Here is a 23665-nt window from a genome sequence, read left to right on the forward strand (position 1 = left end):
CTGATGACTATCTCAAAGCTCAATTAGGAGATGATCTGTTTCCAAACTCATTCAAGTGGTTGTTAGCAGGATTCAGTTCCTTCTGGGCTTTGTCAAGGACCATTCCTCAGTTTCTTGCCAGACATTCTCCACTGGGCAGCTCACAACATGGCAGCTGGCTTTCATCAGAGCAAGAGATGGAGACTAAGATGGAAGCCAGAATCTTTTTATACTCTCATAATGGAAGTAACATCCCCTCACTTTTACCATATTCTTTTTATTAGAAGCACATTACTAGGTCCAGCCCATCCTAAGAGGAAAGAGTTTTGCAAGGGCATGACCACCAGAAGTCTAAGATCATTAAAAATCATTTTAGAAGCTACCTACCACACTCTTATTTTTTTCCTAGAGTTCTCTTTCCCCTTTGTGTTCTCTCTAGACCAGTTAATCTCTAGTCCTGCCCTCAGTCAACATTCTGAAAGTTCCCTTTATCAGTTTCCTGCATTGGATCTTTGTTTCCTGGATCCGACCATCTCCTTTCTTGGTTTGCTTTCTCTTATTTTAGGAGAACATATCTGTAACTACTGCCCCCTAACAAAGGCACTTGGAAGGTAAATTTTCTATGTCTGTTCATGTGTGAAATATGTTAGTATTAATAATTCTTAGTACTTGGCCAGATACAGAGTTCAAGGTTAAAAGTCAGGATCTGTAAGACCTTACTTTTTTTCTTCTAGCATCAGTGTAGCTGTTGAGGAGTCTTTTCTCTCATTTCTCTGTAAGTGACCAGTTTTTTTATCCTCTATGGAGACTTTCCAGATCTTCTCTTTCTCCCTGATATTCTGGAATTTCAGTGATGTTCTTTGGTAAAGGCCTCATCTTCTTTATTGTTCTGAATACTCTACGTACCTTTCCAAACTGAGACTCAAGTCCTTCAGTTTGGAGAACTGTCCCTGTATAATTTCTTCGGTAAGTTCCTCTTTCTGTTTTATCTATTCTTTTTTTCTAGAATTCTTGTTCTATTCTAGTTGGCCTTCGAGATCAGGGGTCAGAAAATGTTTTCTGTAGAGGGTCAGATAGTAAATATTTTAGGCTTTGGGCACCATATATATCCTCTGTCACATATTCTTCTCTCGATAGATAGATAGATAGATAGATAGATAGATAGATAGATAATAGATACACAGACATACACACACATACACAATCTTTTACAAATTTAAAAAGCATTCTCAGATTAAAGGACATACAAAAACGTGCTATGGGCTATATTTGGCCCATGGACCATTAATTGCCAACCTCTTCTAGATAGACACAGCCTATGTTTCTTATCTGCTCTTTCATGCTTTCCATCACTTCTTGCTATAATTTCTGGGTGATTTTCTTGATGTTATATTCCAACTCTACACCATATTTTTTTATTTATTTTTAAACTCTAAGAACACTTTCTTATTCTGCAAATGCTCCCTTTTATAATAACATCTTCTCTACAGATATAAACTAGAGGCTGTTTGTTTTTAAAATGTTTTTCTGTTCCCCACCTTATCTCTATTTCTTTCATGTTCATGCTTTCTATTTGTCTATTTTTGTGCCTCTATTCCCTTTAGGGGTTTTCCTGAAAAAAAAAAAAATCCTTGCCTGTCTCTCCTATTGAAATGTGACGTTCTAAACAGGGGGGAATTTATTTAGGAGTGGGAGCAGGGCTTGCCAACTAATGGACTTCAGTTTAGGGTTACCAGATAGAGAATGCTAGAGGGGAAATCTAATCCCTAGGGCCATTTAGTTTATCCAGAGAATGCACTTGTGATCTCCTGCCTGGAGGAGGAGATATGTTGCTGCTGGTGTTCTGTGCATTGAGACTAGGGACTAGGAAGAAAGTTAATTATTCCTCATTGATTTTATCCAGTACCTGTGCCTAAATCCAGAGCCCTTTATCCATATCACCCTCTAAATTAACTTTAGACTGTGGCCTCTTTTATTTGCTAAATGAGTCATCTCATTTAGTCATCTGCCTCTAAATTCCAAAAATCATTTAACTTTCTTACTTCTTTCATTCTCTTTCTATAGTGCATTTTTATGTTTTTAAAAATTCCTCTACAATCATTTTAATAAGGTCTCAGATGTAAGCAGAGATAAACACACATAGTTAATCTACCTTATTTAATCTGTCTTATTTTAGGATTTTAAGACACTTTGGATGAATGGAATGTCATTTTCTGAGATCTGGAAGCCCGAGAACTCTTTAACATAAGAGATCTGAGTGTGGATATCCACCAGGTAAAAGTGGTTCCTCAGCGCCAGGCTTTACCATATCAAGTGATAAGAATACAAAATATTTTCACTTACCCCTCAGACTGTTATGAGCAGAAAATACTGTTTGTGACCTAATTTTTCTGCTTTATACCTGAATCTTCTATAGTCCACTTCTGTAACATAGGTTGATATTCACATGTACTTTTGATCCCACATTTAATATTAAAGCAAGTGAATATTTCTTCATTGAGTTTGTTTTGCAATGAGATTTACATTCAATATTACCACCATTTTCATAATGCACATTTTTAGAAGATAGGATGAAATATGTAGATATTTCATGGTACCTCTATTCAAAAACTTTTGTGAGAATCAAAATATTTAACATTTCAGCCTTTAAAAGAAAGGAAATTCTGACATATGCTATAACATGGATGAAACTTGAGGACATAATGCTATGTGAACTAAGCCAGTCACAAAAAAGAAAAAAAATATGTATGATTCCACTCATATGAATTTTTATTTACAATAGTCAAAATCATAGAGACAGAAAGTAGAATAGGTCAGGGGTAGAGGGAGAGGGAGTGAGGAATTATTGTTTAATGGGTATAGAGTTTCAGTTTCACAAGATTAAGAGACTTTTGGAGATGGACGATGGTGTAGGTAGCACAAAATTATGATTTACTTAATACCACTGAGCTGTACAATTAAAAATAATTAAGATGGTAAATTTTATGTTATATATTTATGTTATTTTGTTATATTTTATGCTATATGTTTTATGTATATATACAAAAATAATTGGAAAAATATCTAACACTGAGTTTTATATCATATCATTATTAAATTCATTCAATAAATACTGAGTACCTTCTATGTACCAGGCACTGTTATAGGTATTCAGGAGTCAACAGCCAACAAAATAGACACAATCTCTTCCCTCCTACAGCCTATATTCTAGTTGGGAAACAGAAAATAAATTAGTAAATATATAACATAAAGTAGGTTTAAAGAAATGAGTGACAAGGGTGCTATTTCTTAGTATGACGAGGGAAACCCTCTCTGATTATGCAGCACTTACACAGAGAGACATGATTGGTTTTCATTTCTTATGCCATTTCCAAAGAGAATTTATAATTGTGAGTTAACCAAACACCCACCCACCTCACACACACACAAGAACTATATTTGGTAAAAGCTCTTAAATTTCAGTTACTCATTGTTCTTATGGTTGGTATTGTCACTACTTGAGTATTTGCATTCTCTTCTACTTTTATTTCTTTTCACATTAACAATTGTTATTTCCTGACACAGGCTGAACTTTCCATCCAAAGAAATCCATCTGCTTAAATTGATTATCATTCAGCTATGAGGATTGGCCGTTGTTTTCATGTTTTATCTGAGGAAACTGAGGCACAGAGATCTAAAAGCACATAAGATTTTTTTGGTGAAACCATGCACAAACTTCAGCCCCCTAGCTCAAAGTCTACTTTGTTCCCTAAGACCTGAGTCACCACATTGCTGTAGGAATGGAATAGGACAATTTCTCTGAAAGCACTTGGCACATCCTTAAGCACATTGTAGAAATTCTTTTTTCTTCAGCATCCTTTTACTAATAACTGGCCCCTAGGGTGATAAAACCACCCTTTGCCGCCCTCCCTACTTGGAGAAAGATTTACCTAGCCAAAGATCCTTAGCAGGCATTTTTCTGTCTTCTTTGATTGTTTCTAGCCCCTCCAGCCCATGGTAGTAGATATCTCAGTAATTTGGGGCACTGAGAGGAGCTGGCTTACTGGATCATTTTAGCAACAGATAGTGGCCACAAGGCTAACTATCCTTTGTCCTATGAACTCCTGAATAACATTGCTCTTGCTATAGTCAAAAACACTTCACCTCTTCAACGCTGTGTTTTGTTTTGTGTCACCCATTGGAAGACTAAGTAGCCATGGGAGTGAAATTGACCCTGGTTTCCTTAAATCAGAGATGGCTGAAAAATGGATTCTTTTTTTGTCCCTGTCCAACTGTGGCAGCTCTTTAATTTCAATTAGCAAAGCTTGAAAAAGAATATTATGTCAGATGTAATTAAAGCTGAAAGGATTCCGTGCTTACCTCCAGTCCTTCTCCTGATTGAGGATCTGTAGTGTCCCCCAGCAGGGCTGTAAATTTTGGGTTCTGGGGAATTCTGGTGGCTGGGGCTTTGATGTAGCTCTCTTTTTAAACAAGTGACAGTTCAGGAAGCATAAGCCTCTAGGAAGGATTTATTTAACTTTTTAAAGTCTAAAAATTAGCTGCACGAATAAGACTTGTCTATGCACAACACCAACTTGTTCACTTCAAGCCCTTGCTTTTTCCTCTCTGTGTCTTTCAAAGCTCCTCCTCCCCTCCAACTGGGGAAGGCCAACCATCTTCTCCTCTATGAAACAAGTATTTGTTCTGGTTGACATGTTAGAATCTCTACCAAGAAGCAAATCAACCCCTTGCCTGCAACTTCTTAGGTTTCATTGCATCAGTCAGGGTCCTGGCAGGAGACAAAATCCACTCACACTGTTACAGATGAAGAGAATTTAAGATAGGAGCTACTGATAGAGGAAGGGACAGAATTAAGAGAACAGAGGAGGAAAAGTGAGGTGACCAAGGACTAGCAATAGCAGGAAATTGTTATTACCCCTGGAAGGGAAGGAACAAGAGAGACATACAGTATTACCAGACCAAGTGAGAAGCATAAAAGTGGCCCAACAGAAACTGTAGTCATGGAAGGATGTGGCCTTCCCAGAGAGTCTGAAGCAAGGAAGAAACGTCCTCCTGCCTCCCAGTCTTCTGGATGTGCTTCCGTGGCCAACCCAGACAGGGCAGTTAGCTGTTGCTCCTTCTGTATGGGTCTTGTTTCCCCAGTTTGTGTGTAGTCAGCCTGAAGGCCAGTATTATGTGTCCTATTTGTTCTGAATCTCATGGGTCTCAACATAATACTGAGCACATAGGTGCTCAATTAATGGTCTTGTTAGATTATTTTAATATAATTAAATTACTATTATATAAAAATATAATTTAAAAAAGATTTCACTAAGCATTATTATCATATCAAATGTGTAATGTATAATAATACCTCTTTTTTCTTTGGGGGGATTATATATGTTTTTAGTATTAAGATATATTTGATATATAACATTGTATAAGTTTAATATATAATGTATTAATTTGATGCATTTATATGTTGCAATATGATTACTGTTAAAGCATTAGTTAACATCTCTATTGTGTCCCATATTTTTGCATGTGGTGAGAACATTTAAGATCTAGTTTCTTAGCAACTTTGAAGTATGTAATAGAGTAGTTAACTAAAATCTTTCGCTTCAATTATATTTTTTACACTATAATAATTAATTATACTCAAATAATCTAACAAGAGCATTATATTGAGCACTTGTATTGCATTTTGCTTTACTAAGCTTCACAGACACTGCATTTTTTTACAAATTGAAGGTTTGTGGCAACCCTGCATCAACCACATCTATCAGTGTCATTTTTTTCAACAGCATTTGCTCACTTCATGTCTCTGAGTCACATTTTGGTAATTCTCACAATATTTCAAACCTTTTCATTATTATTACATTATTGCTTTTTGTGTGTTTTTTTCTGTTTTGTTTTTACAGAGGAAGAGATAGGGGTGCAGGGAGGGACAGCGGGAGAGGGAGAGAGAGACTCTTAAGCAGGCTCCATGTCCAGCATGGAGCCCAAGGTAGGGTTGTTCTCATGACCCTGAGATCATGACCTGAGTCAAAATCAGGAGTCAGATGCTTAACTGATTAAGCCACCCAGGTGCCTTTTGTTTTTATTATTGTTACGGTGATATTGTAATTGTTTGTTATGTATATTCTTTTTTTAGACATAACACTATTGCACACCTTTATATGCACTGAAAAACCAAAAAAATTCACTCAACTCATATTTTTGTGATAGTAGCTTTATTGGTCTGGAATCAAACCTGCAATATCTCTGAGGTACGCTTGTGATGTGATAATAATAAATATAGAGTGATAACCCTGAGAATACATGTGGGGCATCATTGTAAATCAATGAGTGGATCTCAACCAGACATAGAGCAGACCCTCTGTTAAGAAGAGTAAAGAGGGACGCCTGGGTGGCTCAGTGGTTGAGTGTCTGCCTTCAGCTCAGGGCGTGATCCTGGAGCCCCGGAATCAAGTCCCACATTGGGCTTCCTGCATGCAGCCTGTTTCTCCCTCTGCCTGTGTCTCTGCCTCTCTCTCTGTCTGTGTCTCTTATGAATGAATAAATTTAAAAATCTTAAAAAAAAGAGAGAGAAAAGTAAAGAAACAGCACAGCCACCGAGAAATGGCAGTTAATGGACATGTTTGGCCAAGTACAATATGCACATGACTTTCTGGAGACAAGCACTATTAGATAGGTGTATTTACATGGTCTGTTTGAAGAGGTTAAGTGATGAGGGGCACCTGGGTGGTGCAGTGGGTTAAGCATCTGACTCGATTTTGGCTCAGGTCATGATCTCAGGGTCATGAGATGGAGCCCTGTGTCTGGCTCCACACTCAGTGTAGAGTCTGCTTAAGACTCTCTCTCCCTTTTCCTCTGCCCCTCTCCCACCCTCACACATTCTCTCTCTCTCTCAAATAAATAAATAAATCTTAAAAAAAAAAAAAAAAAAAAAAAAGGTGACAAGAGGAGAGAAATGCCATTTCCAAGAAGAAGGCTAACCAGGACTGTGTAGGCCCAGCTGGCTATGTGGAATTTATTTAAGAGCAGAGGTGTGTGGGAAAAAGGGACAGCACTGGTGAAACATGGAGGTTGGGTTCTAGCAAATGGTCTGTGGCTCAAAAACGATTTTGTCACCATTTACCCTAAAGGTTTTGCAGAGTCTGGATTCCTGAGTTGTAAGCATTGCTCCCTCGCTCTGGGGCGGACATGTTGCTGTGCCACAGCTGACTTGCCACCTGGTCCTGCTGACCAAACTGCAGGTCCCTTTACTGCTTCTGACTCATCTGGCACCAAAGTTTTGAAGGTGTATTTCCTTGTATTTAAGTAAATGCTAAGGCACGCCGACAAATGCTGGCAAAAAAAAAAACTGGATCCCTTCTGCTTCAATGACAAAAAGCCACAAATAACATAAAACAATTAACTTTGATTATCTTTATAAGCAGTGTGCACTTTTATTCACAACACATTTTAGATCATAGATTTGATTTTTCCTTCACCCCAGATCATTTCACAACCATCTTTTTCTGCCAATAGTTGGCGTGCCTGCCAAAAATGCAAACTAACTTAAACTTACCTTTAGGCAAACATAGTTAGAATGGAAATTGTATACTCAATCCAATAACCTTTTGGGGAAAAAAGATTAAGTGAATGTCCTTATGGATTAGCAAAGGAGAGTCAAGTCTAAAGGTCTCCTCTATCATTTAAAGAACTCTTTGTTGACCCTGCTGCCCCTTCAGTTTAGCATGTGATTTTTCTCCTTTTGGCTGCCAACATTCTCAAGGAGGTGGCTATGTCTTCCTTCCACCTTTCCCCACCACACATTCCTTATTTAGTCCCCAAAAAGCTGACTTCATGGCACTTGCAATGGTTTATTTTTTGTGTCAACTTGACTAGGACATGGGCTGCTGGGACATTTGGTCACACATTCTGGGCATGTCTGTAGGTTGTTTCTGGATGAAATTAAGATTTGAATTGGTAGACTGAGCAAAGCAGATCACCCTCCCCAATGTAGATGAGCTTCAACCAATCACCTGAAGACCTAAATAGAACAAAAAGACTAAGCAAGAGGAAACTTCTCTTGCCTGAGCTGGGACATTGGTCTTTTTCAGCCTTCAGACTCAGACTGAATATCTGCTCTGCTTGGGTCTCTAGCTGGGTGGCTTTTGAATTGAAATGTATGCAATCAGCTCTCTTGATTCTCAGGTCTTTGGACTTGAACTTACATATCAGCTCTTCTGAGTCTTCAGCTTGCTACCTGCAGGTATTGGAAATTCTTAGTTTCCATAATTGTGTGAGCCAATTCCTTATAACAGATCATATGTATATAATATATGCATAATATGCATAAAAAATCATATATATAAATATGTGTTTATATACACATACATATAAAATTGATCATTTCCCTGGAGAACCCGGACTAATACAGCTCCATTGAAACTACTCTCAAATGTCATCAATAGTCTTCTAGTTAGGTTCTATGGGCAGATCTCTATCTTTCTCTTTGTTGATGCTGACACTCACTGCTCTGCCCACCTCTCAGGGACTCCTACTTCCTCTCCCCATTTCTTGGTTCTCAGTCCCGCTCTCACTACTTTTCCAATTCTCACCACTGTAGCTCCCATTTCTCTACTAAGTCATAACTCTTGAGTTTCCCCTACCTTCCAGTCCAGTATCTCTTGCCACCTATTATCCACTGCTCTTCAACATTACCATCTTACATAAAAGTCAGTGATTCTACCTTCTTTCCCACAAAGTCATCTCTTCCTGTGCCTGAAAAACCTGTGCCTGCTTCCCCTACCCCAGGATCCAATTAATCACCAAGTCTTGTTGGTTTTTCCTTTCATTTCCAGACACCCCCTTCTTTTCATTCTTTCTACTTCAATGCTAGCCACGCCCTCATTCCCACAACAGCCTTCTCATTGGCCCCCTGCCTTCAGCCTCTCTTCTCCTTTACCTGGACACCACTGCCAGATTAATAGTAGCTGACATTATCTCATTATGTCTGTCCCCTCCTCAATCACCTCCAATGACTCAAGGCAAATCCCAGACTTCTTTGCTGAGCCCCTAAGCCTCTCTGCCATCTGATCCACCATTCCAGGCTGACTATCAGGACAAAATAGAATTCCAGGTAATTGGAGTCATGCTGCATAGGACTGCCTTTCTGACACATCTTGTATTGCTTGCAACACTGAAAACTACACAGGTGTATTTTCCCACTTAAAATCTCCTCCCTGCATACATGTTTAAAAATGTTGGTATCACGTGTATTCTGGGTGAATAATGAGTCACATGAAGTTTACTATAAATCTTTTAAGAAGTAAACATTCCTTAGCCAGCTTTTGGTCATCACTATTTATCTATAGTCATCATTGCCACACTGAGTTAGCTGAGAGCAGTACTTTGGGAAATAGTGATTAACAGTTTGGACCCTAAATCAAACTCCTTGGGTTTGGATCCTAGTTCTACCACATATGGGCTGTCTGGACTTGGGCAAATCCCTTAGCCTCTTGGGCCTCAGTTTCATCATTTATAAGATGGAAATGACAGGGGCATCTGGTTGGCTCAGTTGGTTAAGTGTCTATCATTGGCTCAGGTCATGATCCTAGGGTCCTGGGATCAGGTCCCATGTTGGAATCCTTGCTCAGCAGGGAGTCTGCTTCTCTCTCTCCCTCCCTGCCACCCCCCACTGCTTGTGTTCTCTCTCTCTCTAAAATAAATAAATAAAATCTTTTTTAAAATCAAAAAAATAAATATAAAAAGTTGGAAATGACAATAGTCACACCCACAGGACTTTTGCAGGGCTTAACAGAAAGTGGTTAGACCAGTGTAAGTGCTCATTATACAGGCTCTCTGAGTTTCAGTCATTATTGCATCATACTGATGGTGAACTGCCAATGCAGTATTGGAATTACCCTATGGAGCTGACCTTCTGGAGTGTCCACATCCCAGCTGAAAGTGAGTGGGCATCCTGGTGCTCCCCAGGCCTTGGCTCACTTCCAAAAGTTATAAATAGATGTAGGTCGTGGAGTCCCCCTACCTGGAGGCTCTTCTAGTTCTGCCCCTTTGCCAGCCACTCTATAAGGACTGTTATATGCATTACCTCATTTCAACCTCTCAACAACCCATAAAATAAAACTGAGACTCTAGGAGACTAAGTAATTTGCCTAAGTCTACATAGCCAGAATTTGAGCTCAGATTTGCTCTATTTTTTTCTCTTAGGGCCTCGGAGATGCAGAGATCTGCATCTGATGGGATTTGTCCCATCTCTGCCAAACCCTCCAAGTCACTACTCTCACTTCCTCAGAACTCTGCTCCATCTTCCAACTAGCAGTTATCTAGTGAAGACACTCATTCATTTTTAGTTGATTGGAACCAAGACAAAGCAAAGCAGTGAGATTTCTTTTCTGGCTCTCTGGTTGTTGTCACTACAGCTCCCAACTTCATACGCAGTCACCCTAGAGCAATGGAAAAGGAAGAGACTCAGGCCCTCAGAGCACCTGATGCTTTTAAAGTTCACCTGCTGACATTATTCCATGGGACATCAAGGATGATAGGCAGGGCTTAGCTGTGATGGCTCCTGTCTATCTTGAGCCAAGGAGGCTTGGAGAAGTTAGACTGGAAATACATCATTGGACTTAAGTGTTAAGTTAAAAGTCTGAGAACAGTCTTCCTGGTTGTGCAAATGTTCTCAGTGAAGTCACCACCATGGCCAAATGGTGGATATGAATTCTGCACCTAGGAATTGTACTTACCTTTCTTGCAGTTCAAATACATTATTATGCCAACATTAGCTAGCAGGAAAGGTTTATAATCACTCCACACAATGTCACCAAGGTCTGTGGAAGTCTGTTTCTTCTGTGCCTCCAGTGGTTCTATTCTCATTACCAATTCAGTCGGGACAAGATCAACAAAGCTGAGGTAACAAACTCTGAAATCTAATAGCTTAACACAACAAAATCTTTCTTCATATTTATGCAAAGTCTGAACGTTGGGGGTCCTCCATGGAGTGCCTCAGGGACCTTGGGTCCCTCTCTTTGGGAACATTGCTATCTCAACAAGAAGCCCCTAGAGTGATCATGGCAGGGAACAAGAGAACACAGAGGTGGCATATCAATTCTCAAATACCCCAGCCTGGAAGTGACATACATTATTTGCATGCATACTACAGTGGCTAGGACTAGTCACGTGGCCCTGCCTAACTGCAGGAGGCAGAGGAATGTCATCTTCCTCATTAAGGAAGAAAAGGAGAGCTAGCTATACAAGTACACTAGTAATTTCTGTGATGGTATTTACATAAGAAACCATCAGAAACAAAATCAGAGTTCTTCAAACTTGTGATAAGAATACTCTTTTTATTAACTATTTTTATCTATAAAAGTAATACATCATCAGGGATCCCTGGGTGGCGCAGCGGTTTGGCGCCTGCCTTTGGCCCAGGGCGCGATCCTGGAGACCCAGGATCGAATCCCACATCAGGCTCCCGGTGCATGGAGCCTGCTTCTCCCTCTGCCTATGTCTCTGCCTCTCTCTCTCTCTCTCTGTGACTATCATAAATAAAAAAAAAAAAAGTAATACATCATCATAGTAAAAAGAATTCAAAATGCACAGTAAGGTATCAGGTGAAAAGTGGAATTCTCCTCCTATCTAATTCTTACCCTCTCCCTCCAGGTCTTCCCCAGAAGTTTCCTGTATATTCTTCCTGCTATTGTTTTTTAACTCAATAATGTCTTAGGTAGCTTTTCATATCAAACCACATAGAGCTACCATCTTATTTTAATCACCTAGTATAAATGCCCCAATCAACCCCTTTAATCAACATTTAGGTTGCTTTCCATTTCGAACTATCATAAACCATGCTCTCTGCATACATAGTTCAGTAGATGTAGTATATGCTAAGATAAACTTCTACATGATGGAACACAAAGTCAAAATGCCATATAGGCATTTTAAATCTTGAAATCCACTGCCTAATTGCTCTCTCAAAAGGGCAATTTTATTTACTCAAAAAATGATGGGCCTGCTATTTAAATATTGATGACAGTAAGGAATTTTTGCGAATTTTGCTAGGCGTGACAATGATACTTTTTTTAAAGTTCTTATCTGTTAGGGATAATTACTGAAGTGTTTGTAAGAGAGATAATACAATGACTTAGATTTGCTTTTAAATAAGTAACTCAAGCCAAAAAAAGATGATGTGGGATGGATAAAGCACAAATGGTAAACTATTGATCATTGTTGAAGTGGATGATTCATTATACTCTTCTCTCAACCCTTGTATTTGATATTTTCCATAATAAAAAGTTAATTCTTTATGCTTATTCTAAGAGGAGATGTTTGAGAGGCTTATTGCAGCACATTGTCAATGTCCTGATTAAAGTCAGAGGAGTCCTGGGTGAAAACGGTCTTACATGGTTAGCCAGGAGGTGCTGGAGAGAGATGAGGATTTGGAATGAGGCTAAAAATAGAGTTCTAGAAGAAAGAGAAGGAGGAACTTGCAGAAGGAGAAGGAGAGATGTTCCCAGTCCTATCCATCCTTCCCCTCACCCCCAAGTGAACCACATAGAAACTCTTACTTTGGAGGGTGGAATTGTGTCTGGGCATGTAAGACTGTGCACAGCAATGGAGGGTACATGACAGGGAGTAAAGAGGGAAGAGTAGAGTAGACAAGGAGGAGAGAGGGAAGATTAAGTGTGCAGCAGCAACTTCCTCAGTGAAGCCATTTAGCATGCCAGGGAAGCACCTGAACACTATATTCAGAATTCCAGGTTCACATCCCTTCCCAGGCCAAGCAGGTGTGCTTATCTTCCCAGCAGTCCACTCAAAATTGTTTAGAGATCAACCAGGATGAAGCCGATATTTAGGTGATTCCCCTAGTGTCATTAAATTCTAGACTCACAACATGTGACCAAGAATGTATAATTTTTGTCTGTGTGTAAATATATGTGCCCAGCAGAAAAAATAAATTGTATATGTGAGAGAATTCTCTGTTTTTTAAGTAAGAATATGAGCACTTAGCAGAGGGAACTGAAGTATGATTGATGATTGTATCCTCCTCTGGCAGATTTATTACAAAAATGATGGGGATCCCTGGGTGGCGCAGCGGTTTGGCGCCTGCCTTTGGCCCGGGGCGCGATCCTGGAGACCCGGGATCAAATCCCACGTCGGGCTCCCTGCATGGAGCCTGCTTCTCCCTCTGCCTGTGTCTCTGCCTCTCTGTCTCTCTCTGTGTGACTATCATGAATAAATAAATAAAATCTTTAAAAAAAAAAATGACTAAATCCAAGGACTGTCTTCTCTTAGGATACGAAACGCTGATCTCTAAGAATCCTATGAAAGAGATACTATAAATAAAAGGGCCCTGCATGTAAATTTTAGAACTTCATGAAAAGAAGCCATTTTGCAGCCAGGTAACCACAGATGTGTGCTCATCATCTGTGCTATATTCTCTGTTTCCAGCATTGATCCCAGCCCTGTGCTTGTGTCATACCCTTTTGTGTATGTAATAACAGCCAACAAAGTGGCCAAGACAAGAATGTGTTGGGTTCAACCTACCTACAGCAATCCAGGATACCCACAGGGGTTTGTTTTCATCCTTGACATCCAGTGCAATTGGACATACACTTTCAGTTGCTGTAGGAGATGCTACAGAGCCAGGGCAGGGGTGGGGGGATGTGTTGATGAGAAGCTGATTATCTTTTCCAAAATGAGTCATCTGTTCAATGCTGATCCATGGCAGGGGATCCACTCAACATGTGGCCAAACAATTCTTCCAGTGACTTTCTGCCTTTGTGTTATCACAGCGCTAAACCTCAGTGGTACAAGAAGTAGGAAATATCATTCATTTCTAAGAGCTAATCACTTTTAAAAATTATGGAAAAGAGTATTTGAAAGTTAATGTCCTGTTTGTCATCTCCCCATGAAGCTTCCACTTCTCTTTCTCCTAAGCTTTAAGCCCTGTCCTGGGCCAGAAAGGCAAATTCCCAACCCATAAACACTGACAATGACATCTTGAGGGTCCTGGCCCATGTGCCAGTCAAAATAGTATGTACTTTAATTTGCTCTCCAATATGGCAGTCACTAGCCTTTATGGCTCTTTAAATTCAAATTAATTCAAATTAAGCAAAATTTTAAATTCAGTTCTGCATTTACAGCAGCCACATTTCAAGTACCTGTGCTTGGGGCCACCCTGCTGGAGAGTGTAGATCTAGAACATTTCCATCATCACAGAAAGTTCCACTGGGCAGTGCTGCTGCTCTGATGCCGTCATTTAAACTGGTATGAGGTCTTTGAAAGGCCCCAAAATCTACGTGGAGGCAAATGATAAAAAATGGTTGATTAGTCTGTAGCCAGGAAGCATAGCTATGTATATACATCCTTTCCTCCATTCTTTTATTCCTGTCTCAAATGTTATCAGGCCTATACATACATCACCTCATGAGACAAGTATCCTGGGTGGCCATAGAGTTCAGAGAAGCAAAAACTACTTCCAGCTTGGGAAAAGGAGTGGCTCTCAAAAGAAGAGGAATATCCCAAGCAGAAGGGAGCACTTGAGCATAGGCGCAGAGGCAAACAAGTTCTTCCTTGGAGAACAGTGATCCTCCTCTCTCCCAGCTGCCAGCCTGAGGCTCTGGCCCCTGCCAACTGGCTGATTATCTCAGTGCACCTTGCCAAGTAGGGAGGATGAATGTCTAGACCAACTATCCTCGGTATTGGTTAAGGATCAGTCATAGAGAAGAGAATTCACATTCGCAAGTTAAAGTGGGGTATCAGATGACTTACAAAATTGCCAGAGAAGCTGAAGAGACAGACGCTGAGTGGAGCTTTCAGAAGTGACTCTAAGGAGAAGACCACCAAGGAAACTGCTGCTTGGTTTGTGATCAGGAAGCAGTACAGTCAGGAAGTGACCACCATCGGAAATCCCAACACAGCCATGAAGATGCCATCAGAGAAACAATGGCCCCAGAACACCGGGCTCAACCCCATGTCACCTTCCACAATTCATGCAGGTACATCTAACTGGCAGAACTTAACCACATCCAGAATCCTAGGTGCAAAAGCATCTAGTGCATAAAAGAAAGTGTGGAAAATGATGGCTGCTAGCATAACATAGCATAACAGGAAGGAATGTTAGAAGTGGAAATCCATTCCTCCACCAACTTGCCATGCCCTCATATCCCCTAATCATTTGAGATTAAACAGGATAGTTACAGCAGCTTTCCAAGGTCAAAACCTGGGAACTATGGGAAGACTGCTAAAAGCAGAAAGCAAGAAACAACATTCATATAGTCACGTTAACAAGAAAGAAAAATCTGGAAAAATATTTTAAGGCTTCTGGGTATTCTTTAGAAATCAAGAGCTCCTGAACTATGCAGCCTCTTTGCTTGGATACAGCCAGTGTGATTCCCAGCTTTTTGCCAAGCACTGCAATAATCAGTGGGGCTGTACAGCATCCAACCCAGCTACACACTGATGAGGAATGAGGAAGGCTATTTTTAGGTTGAATTTTCAAGTCTGAAAAATGTTAGTAGGAGGTTGGCACCCAGCTCCTGGTTTTGTTTGTCATATCAGTCCCCGCTGAGGAAAGCAAACAGCAGGTAACTGTAGAACACACCTGTCTATAGCAGCTGTTTGATGTTAGCAGGCTTTGATTGTCAACCAAGCAATTTGCGTAGAATTTGGAAACAAAGGAAGGAGATTGTCAAGAGCCAGAGGAGCAGGTGACATGCAGCATGCCTATGTGCTCCCAGCAGTCAGGAGGAGAATGCATGAGTGAGAGATTGGCACCAGAGGTAGCGCACTTTGGAGAAGTGACAGCCTCCTACAGGGAAGTAATGGGACCTCTGCAATGAAGTGCCAACTCCCTATCCCAATAAAGCCTTGATATCACTAAAGTCCACAGTACTTGTAAACAATTCTAATGAGTGTCAGGGTGGGACCTAAAGGAGAAAAAAATGCATGGTTCTTACCATGGCTAATGAAAAACTTCAGTAAGGACTCCAGATGGACGCCAGCCAGAATTTCTAATTTTTAATGACTGATTTATTATTTATTTATTACTGCCTGTCCTTCAAGATCCAGCTCAAATTCTACATCAACTCTTTCATTTATTCATTCATTCATTCAATGGTTCATCTGTTCAAGGGTATCTTCTCAGCCTACTCTACCTTCTAGTACAAGATCCTACTCAAGGCATCCACAAGGAGATGAGTGAAAGAGATGATCTTCCCTCTAAAAGGGAGACAAAACATCAATAAATAGTACTAGGGGGATCCCTGGGTGGCGCAGCGGTTTGGCGCCTGCCTTTGGCCCAGGGCGCGATCCTGGAGACCCGGGATCGAATCCCACGTCGGGCTCCCGGTGCATGGAGCCTGCTTCTCCCTCTGCCTGTCTCTCTGCCTCATTCTCTCTCTCTCTGTGAGTATCACAAATGAATAAAAATTAAAAAAAAAAATAGTACTAGGTATTGGGTATTAGTACTAGAAATAAAGTGATGTGAAAATTCCAGAATAGGAGAGTTAACTTTAGTTTGGTGGAGGAAAATGAAGAAAGGATTTAGGAGGCCTTCCTGGGGGAAACAGCCTATGTGAAAGCCTTCACACAGCTTTAGTCTTGGAATTCAGTGTCTCTGAATGACTAGGGTACTTTGCCACTCGGCCACGACCTACCTTGTAGAGTTAATGGCCTTTTAATATATCTAGTCTTCTAGTTTTTATCTGACAAAAATAATAGCTTTGAAAGTATTTTTTGAGCTCCACACTGGACGTGGAGCCTGTTTATGATTCTCCCTCCCCTCTCTCTCTCTCTGCCCCTCCCTGCTCATGCTCTCTCTCTCTCTTATTCTAAAAAAAAGAAAAAAAGAAAGAAAGATAAAGTATTTTTTAATGAACTGAGATGCTGTATATAAAGGCTAGCCAGATAGTGGGTAATTAATAAATATTAGCCCTTTCCCGGGACAGAAATAAGCTCAGAGGAAAAAGCAAATGTGATGGCTGAATATAAGCTAGAAATTCAGCACAATCCCTTGACCAACTCAATGTTAAAGGACTGGTTTTGGCAACTTTAGTTGAAGTCTTTATTATTATTTATTTTAGAGCCAGGCTCTTCTGTATTCCAGAAAAGTATTTGCTATTGTGTTGGAGAGAATTACCCTGACAATTGCTATTTGTTCCTAACTATCATATTCAGAGGAAGCATATACTATTCTAACTGAATTAGAAACCAGATGTAAAGTGGGAAGTGTTGAAGATCTCTCTAACAACTGTTGGGAATGAGGAGTATCTATAATGAAAATGTGGACATAGTTCCTCTAACTTTCACACCTCTCAAACTCCAATTTAAATTTAAATCCAAAATGCATTGTTCTAAGGGTAACTGTTCAGCATAAAATTATGAACTCAGATTAGTGTCTCATCACCCTCTCGAGGGAAAGTCTGAGAACTGAGAAAAGAGAGCCAAATGTCAGCTTTTCCACCAGACATTTCCAGGCCAGTGTTGAACACATGCTGGGAAAAGAGCTGGAAAAGCAATAATGGACTCACAAATGGGGATTCTATCGCAATCTGGGGAGCTCTGCAAATCTGTCCCATGGCTGGGGTGGAAACAAGGAGTTATTCAGACTGTGAAACAATAAATAAAAGAGCAATAAGTATATAGTCAGCCAGACCGAGGACCGTAATCCAGCTAAAGCACCCAGGGACCCCACAGAGGACAATCTCTGTGTATGTCACTAGCAGCATACAGAATTGGGGCTCACAGGCTACTCCTCTTTTTCCCAGACAGTCTGCTATCCTCCAAGGTCTGATAGTATATGCCCAACTAACACGTGAGCAATTTCCTTCAAACAGAGCCCATCACTAGTGGATTGTTATCTTGCCTCCTTGTGCAAGAGATGAGGAAGAGAATACCAGATGTCATTGTAAAATTCTGGATATGTATTAACTCGGTTTAGGTATTCCATGGAAGCCAAACTTCTGTGCTGCCACCAAATAAAAAATTATCTGACCCAAAATGCCATTTGTGCCAAGGTCGAGAAACCCTGGTCTAGATGTGCCATTCATGAACTTCACTCTGAAATCTTGCCCCTTGTGTAGATATATTGTCAGGTCTCAGGGAGCAAGTCCCCTTTCACAGACTTTTCTCTACTTTTGCTCTTCCTCAGTTCTCTCCTCCCCTTTCACTCTTCCCAGCTTTGAGGCAATCTCTCTTAGGCCCTAGGGAATCCTTCTGCTTTTGCTGTATCTTCAAGACTCTAGGCCTGTGCTCCCAAATCTCCTCTCTGAAATTGACAGGGAGGCCACCATGGGCATTTGGTGCATGACAGCCCCTGCCCATTCATTATTGGACACTTACCATCTCTAATCCCTAGGGAACAAAACGTGGACAGTACTTCCATTCATTTAAACAACCAATGATACTCATGACATACATTTCTAAAGCCCCTTCTGGGCTGCTAGTACCCTCACTGGAAGCTTTGCCCTAGGACCTCAAGCTTTAGTAATATGGAAGCCAGAAAGACTTTCACCTGCCTTGTGGCATGCCTCCCTAGAGGCAATGACCAATCAAATTATTTGTTTGTAGGAAGGAAAGAAAAAGAGGAAAAGAAAGACAAAATAGATTGGTATATTTAAATAGTACCCAGCCATATTCAGGTTACTTTCTGCAATAGAGGTTCACAGGATCCATAGAAACTTGGAGCAGTACAGGGATTTTTTTCCCACCAGCCATCTCAAAAGCCAGTGTTAAAACTCGTGTGTGTGTGTGTGTGTGTGTGTGTGTGTGTTTAATCACTAAGTAATGTATTTATCAGACTCTCAACCCATTTCTGACCCCATCCCATACCACCAGGGACAGGGTAGGGTAGAGTTTCTGGATAAGGGAGGCAAAGGGAAGGGTAAGGATGTCTGGTACTTCCATTACCAGGTAGCTACAGATGCAATGGTTTGTATTTTGGCAGAGTCAACTCGGCTACATCAAAACCTCAAATGATACCTACAGTCTGAGGCCCACTGCTTCTTAGGCAGATTTGTACAACAGCTTCTTGCAAAGGAGAACTAGACCTGCCTTCTCATTTGCCATCAGAATCCACAATTCCCAAGAGGGAAGATTGAACTGGGTTAGGTTGCCCTCATCTGATCTGGAAAATTCTAGTGAGTAGAATCCACACCAAACTTGGTCAGAGACACTTGGCCCCTTCATGCTCAACCCACACATGGTTATCCTCTGCTCCACCCCCACCCATTAACCCATGGGCTGGTTCTTTCCTAAGATATAACTATAGCAAATTTTGAAGGAAGGAAGCTCTGGGGGCCATTTCTCTCAGAAAATTCAGGTACTCTGGCCCCCAGCCTATCCATGGTGGTGGAAAGAGAACTGCATCAAGTGTCCTGAGATGTAGATCTTATCCTTACTCTGTGATTTTGTCCTAACCCCAACTTTTCTACACCCTAGTTTCTTATCTGTAAAATATGCCCCACCTATATCCTAGGGTTGCTGTGCAGTTCCAATGAGCTAATAGTTACAGAAGTACTTTGAAAAGCTATAAGAACTATAATAATGTTATTCCTTGACTATAAATTAACGAACATAATAAAATTACTATTGCAGATATTAGCATAATAGGGCAGATTGCCCTTCCCTTTAATGAAATTCATCAGGAATAAAATACTTGGACTTTTCCCTGATGTCCTCTCACCATCTTTCTTCAGTAGGAGCCCATGAAGTTCAGTGGTCCCCACCCACATAGCTGTGTATGAGTAGAGGGTCCAGAACACCACTCTGCCTAAAGGGACATTGCTTAGATACAGATTAGACATCTTCCTGGAACCTTCCAAGATTTTAACTGCTTGAACAGCTCTAGCAAGAGAGTCAGCATGGAAATAATAAGTATGGAAATAATGCTCCAGAATAAATCAAACCAATTTTGATTAGAAAACATGTTCAGTTTTGTGAATAGCTACACAGTTTGCCAGTTATGAGGACAGGGCTTCCCCTCCTAGCCAGGGAGAGTTCAGGCTGGTGCCAAGTCCCTGATAAAAGATAAAGGGTTGACTCCCCCACCACCCCAGGCAGATGTGGGGTGAACATGTTTGGCAAAGGCGCTCAGAGGCACTGGCACAGCAGGACAGGCATAGAGCCATGTGTGCTACCAATAGCTTGGCATGTGCTGTTCTCTCTCCAGACCCAAATGTCACCTTGCTGATATAAAATTCATTGCAGTACTTCATTTCCTCTCTGGCTTTTTTTTCTCTCGCGGGCTCCGTGAAGATTTTCATAGTCACCAAGCTCTCTGTGTAGAGTCAGCAAGGACCACTGGCAGTCTGTCCTAATTCCATGTTGCCATTCTCTCTCTTAACTTCTCTCCATGTTTCCTACTGCAGCAGAGCATTAGAACAGCATTGCTAAGTAAGTGATTTGCAACTACATTTTCCCTCCTTTTTAGAAGAAACCACCCACTTAAAGGAAGACACTGCAGAAACCATCCCACTTTTTTTTTTTTTCATATAGTCTTCCCTATGTTTTTAAGTTTTCTTTTGCTAGACCTTCAGTGTGGTCAAGGTCTGGACTCTGCCCTTGTCTTCATTTAGCTATTAAAGCAGGTTTTATGTCTTTTTTTTTAAGTGACATTCAAAAAGGAGGTGGTCGTTGGAGGGTAGGGCCTTGCAAAGACTCAGCCAGGGAGGACACTGCCTGTGCCTCAGAACACAGGCAGACCCCTGACAACACCTGAACAGACATGGAGAGGTGACCTTGGGTTGGAAACAAAGAACTGGGCCCTGGAAGCATGCCTCTTAGCTCCCCACAACAACACAGCAACTCACCCTGGGAAGAGCAAGAGCACAGAAAACAAAGGCTCATTTGGCATCTCTGATATCATCTTTGGAAGTGAATAAGACAAATAACTTAAAAGGGGCAGGGGAGATCGATGACGCTGCTAACTTGAGACTGTCCATATGAGAGACTCTGATTTATCAGCCTTCATAAGAGCGGATAAGCTCTGAAATGAGTGTTCTGTGATCGGCGGTTGTACCTCCTGCTAATCTGTGTTGCTCTCCTGGTTGGGGAGGGCAGGGGGTGTTATATGTGTGCAGGGGGACGGGATTGTGACAGGGACTGAAAATACACACTTTGATTATATTATTCACTGATCCACCAGTTTGCCCTCTTACGATGGGGCTGTTGTTAATTGTGCCATTCCCAGGTGCACCCCAGAGCCGATGGGAATTCTGTTTCAGAACAGGATTGGGGCTGGGGAGAAAAGCTATTGCTGAGAGTGGAGCCCTGTCATTTTTTTTTTTTTTACCAGTATTATTATGAAGCTGTGTTCCTTGTATTAGCAGAATGGAGTCAGAGAAACCGTGCAGCCATTCGGAAAGGAGGAGGGGAGTTCTCCCCAGGGCAGGGGGACGCTGGGGATCCAGCAGGGAGAGGGAAGCTATTATTAAAAATAAGAATAAGAAAATAGAGCTGTAAAGTGGGCGAGTAGCTGGGCTGAATATTGGTGTGGAACAGTGTCTGAGCACTGGCTGCAGCTTGCCTGAGTAAGATTAAAATCTGCAGGGAAATTTTGTTCCTTAGCACTGGCAGAAATTAGGAATAAATTCAATTGCATTCTGCACAATAGCTGGAAGCGATTGAGGTTAAGTGGCCTCGCTCTCTGATGTGTTAGTATTACTGAGCACTCTCTGCCCATGTGACTCGGTGCAATCTGCTCTTGGAACACGTCGCCATGGCAACTGATGATTTCTATTACAGTACATTCAAGTTCACATTCTAGGCCTGTCATATGCTTGGAAATTTCCAGTTAAAATATTTATTTATGAAAAAGGCAAAAAAAAAAAAAAAAGCCACCCCCAGACTCTTTCAGGGATAGAAAACAAAAAGGTACACCCCACTGCAGAATGATTTATCTGCAGAGAAGAGATTGATGCATTGTTGCTTAGCTGTTGCCACTAAACAAAAAACTCCCCATGGGGTGGCCAACTGAGCTGGGGAGGGGGTAAGTTGGAGTCTTACCTACTGTGGTTTGTGTACGGGTGTAATGTCAGTCTGAGTGCAAAGTGACAGAGCCTAAGAATCCAAGTTTCCACTTGGTTCTCTGGGACACATGGCTCCAACTGCAGCTTCGCAGTAAAGTTCTGCACTGCTTTACACCGCTCAGCGGGGAGAGCCCTGCACTCACCCCTCAGTCGTGAGAAAGGGGTGGAGAGCTCTCTTACTGGGTGGGTCAATATTCTGGAGTCCCCAGATATTCTCGAGCTTACGCCAGCAGAGGAGGAGGGCAGCCTGGGATATAACATGGCAGACTGCTGTCTCCTAGAAGCCATGACCGTGTTCCCTGATAGAGGTCTGTGAGGCTTTCTAGGTCTACCTTCCAGGCACTGCACATGGAGCCCCAGGGACCCCTCACCCTTTAAAAAAGGCTGTTACGCTTATATATACCCACTTGCTTCTCCCCAGAGAAAGACAGTCAAGGGTTAAACTAAACCCTTCCTTAGAAAGCAAGCATTGTTTCTCTGCCACACTTTACACAGGGAGAGGTTGCTAACAAGCCCTCCTGGCTTCCTCTACTTTTTCCCCTTAGTCAAGCACATTAAATATGTTAATAAAAGATTCCCCAGTGCTTTTGCTATCAGAAGTTTCCAGGTGGCTGCAATGACCCTAGGTGCCCAATTACCTGGTGAGGGCATCCCATGACTCACAGATGGTTCTCTCTCTAGCTATTAAAATCTCCAGAATCTTTTTTTTTTTTTTTTGCATTGTGGCTTCTGCTGTGTCTGATTGGAATTGAACTGTGATTCATAGCTAGAACCCACTTTGTTCAGTGGGGCACAGTTTTCTGAATTTTCCTGATCATACGAATCACTGGGCTGCTTGCTTAAAATACATATTCCCGAGTGTTTTCCCCAGACCTACTAAGTCTGAATCTCCAGGAGATGGGCCTAAGAATCTGTGTTCTTACAATCAAGCAAATCTGAGTGGCATTGTACTTGGATTGTGGACCTATTAACAATATTAGGGCTATCTTTCAAAAATTATCCCACTGACATACTCCTAATGTCTCTACATAAGGCACTGAGCCAGAAGTCTTCTGGGAAATTCCTAACCATTACTGGTGTCAAATGTGACCAAAAAAGATGGGACAATATTAGAAAAACATAAAGAGCAGATTGATGGTTGTAGTTCTGGAGATTCCCTGATGGAAACATGAATTAATTCAGTCCTCTAAATATGAAAGTATTTTCTATGCAACCAAATAGTCATCCTGTGTGTAAGAAGACAACTTCTTAAAACTGAGCTTCACTAATGTGCCAACCCAGCAGCTCTAAAGAAGGAGTATTATGCATAGGGATGGGGGCGGGGGTGAATTTCAGGGTTAAATTTTTAGTCCCACTCAGCAGCTTTGTCTATGAGGATTTACAAGACAGGTGTGACGTTTACAGATTGCTGACTGGGCATGTAAAAAGGTAGGGGAGGCAGCGTAAAAGATGGCAGCACAGAAGCCAGAATCCTGGCCAGGAGGACGTATGTGCTGCGTTCAGCAGAGAAGACATCAAGCGTAGAAGTAGCCCTGCACCCTCTGCTCCTAGTGTAAATGAGCCGTGCCTGGATGTGCAATTCTATTGAGGAACTCTAGCTAAAGACATTGGTGTCAACATCTCTCAGATTGATGATTCTCCCGATCTGGGGGCAGGGATTGATGAACTTT

The 23665-nt window shown here is 41.3% G+C and overlaps 1 long non-coding RNA gene across 2 annotated transcripts in view; it reads left to right on the forward strand.

Annotated features, from left to right (window-relative positions):
• Positions 1–23665, forward strand: part of LOC144308590 (uncharacterized) — a 125668-nt gene that overhangs the window by 83279 nt on the left and 18724 nt on the right. The window contains exons 6-7 of one of the 2 annotated variants that reach the window (XR_013375016.1): positions 2156–2253; positions 10180–11345. This is a non-coding gene — a long non-coding RNA (uncharacterized LOC144308590). Of the gene's footprint in view, positions 1–2155; positions 2254–10179; positions 11346–23665 lie in introns of those variants that run through there. The other variant, XR_013375015.1, reaches the window with a different exon arrangement.

Source organism: Canis aureus, chromosome 3, assembly GCF_053574225.1.
Source record: "Canis aureus isolate CA01 chromosome 3, VMU_Caureus_v.1.0, whole genome shotgun sequence".
Lineage (NCBI taxonomy): Eukaryota > Metazoa > Chordata > Mammalia > Carnivora > Canidae > Canis > Canis aureus.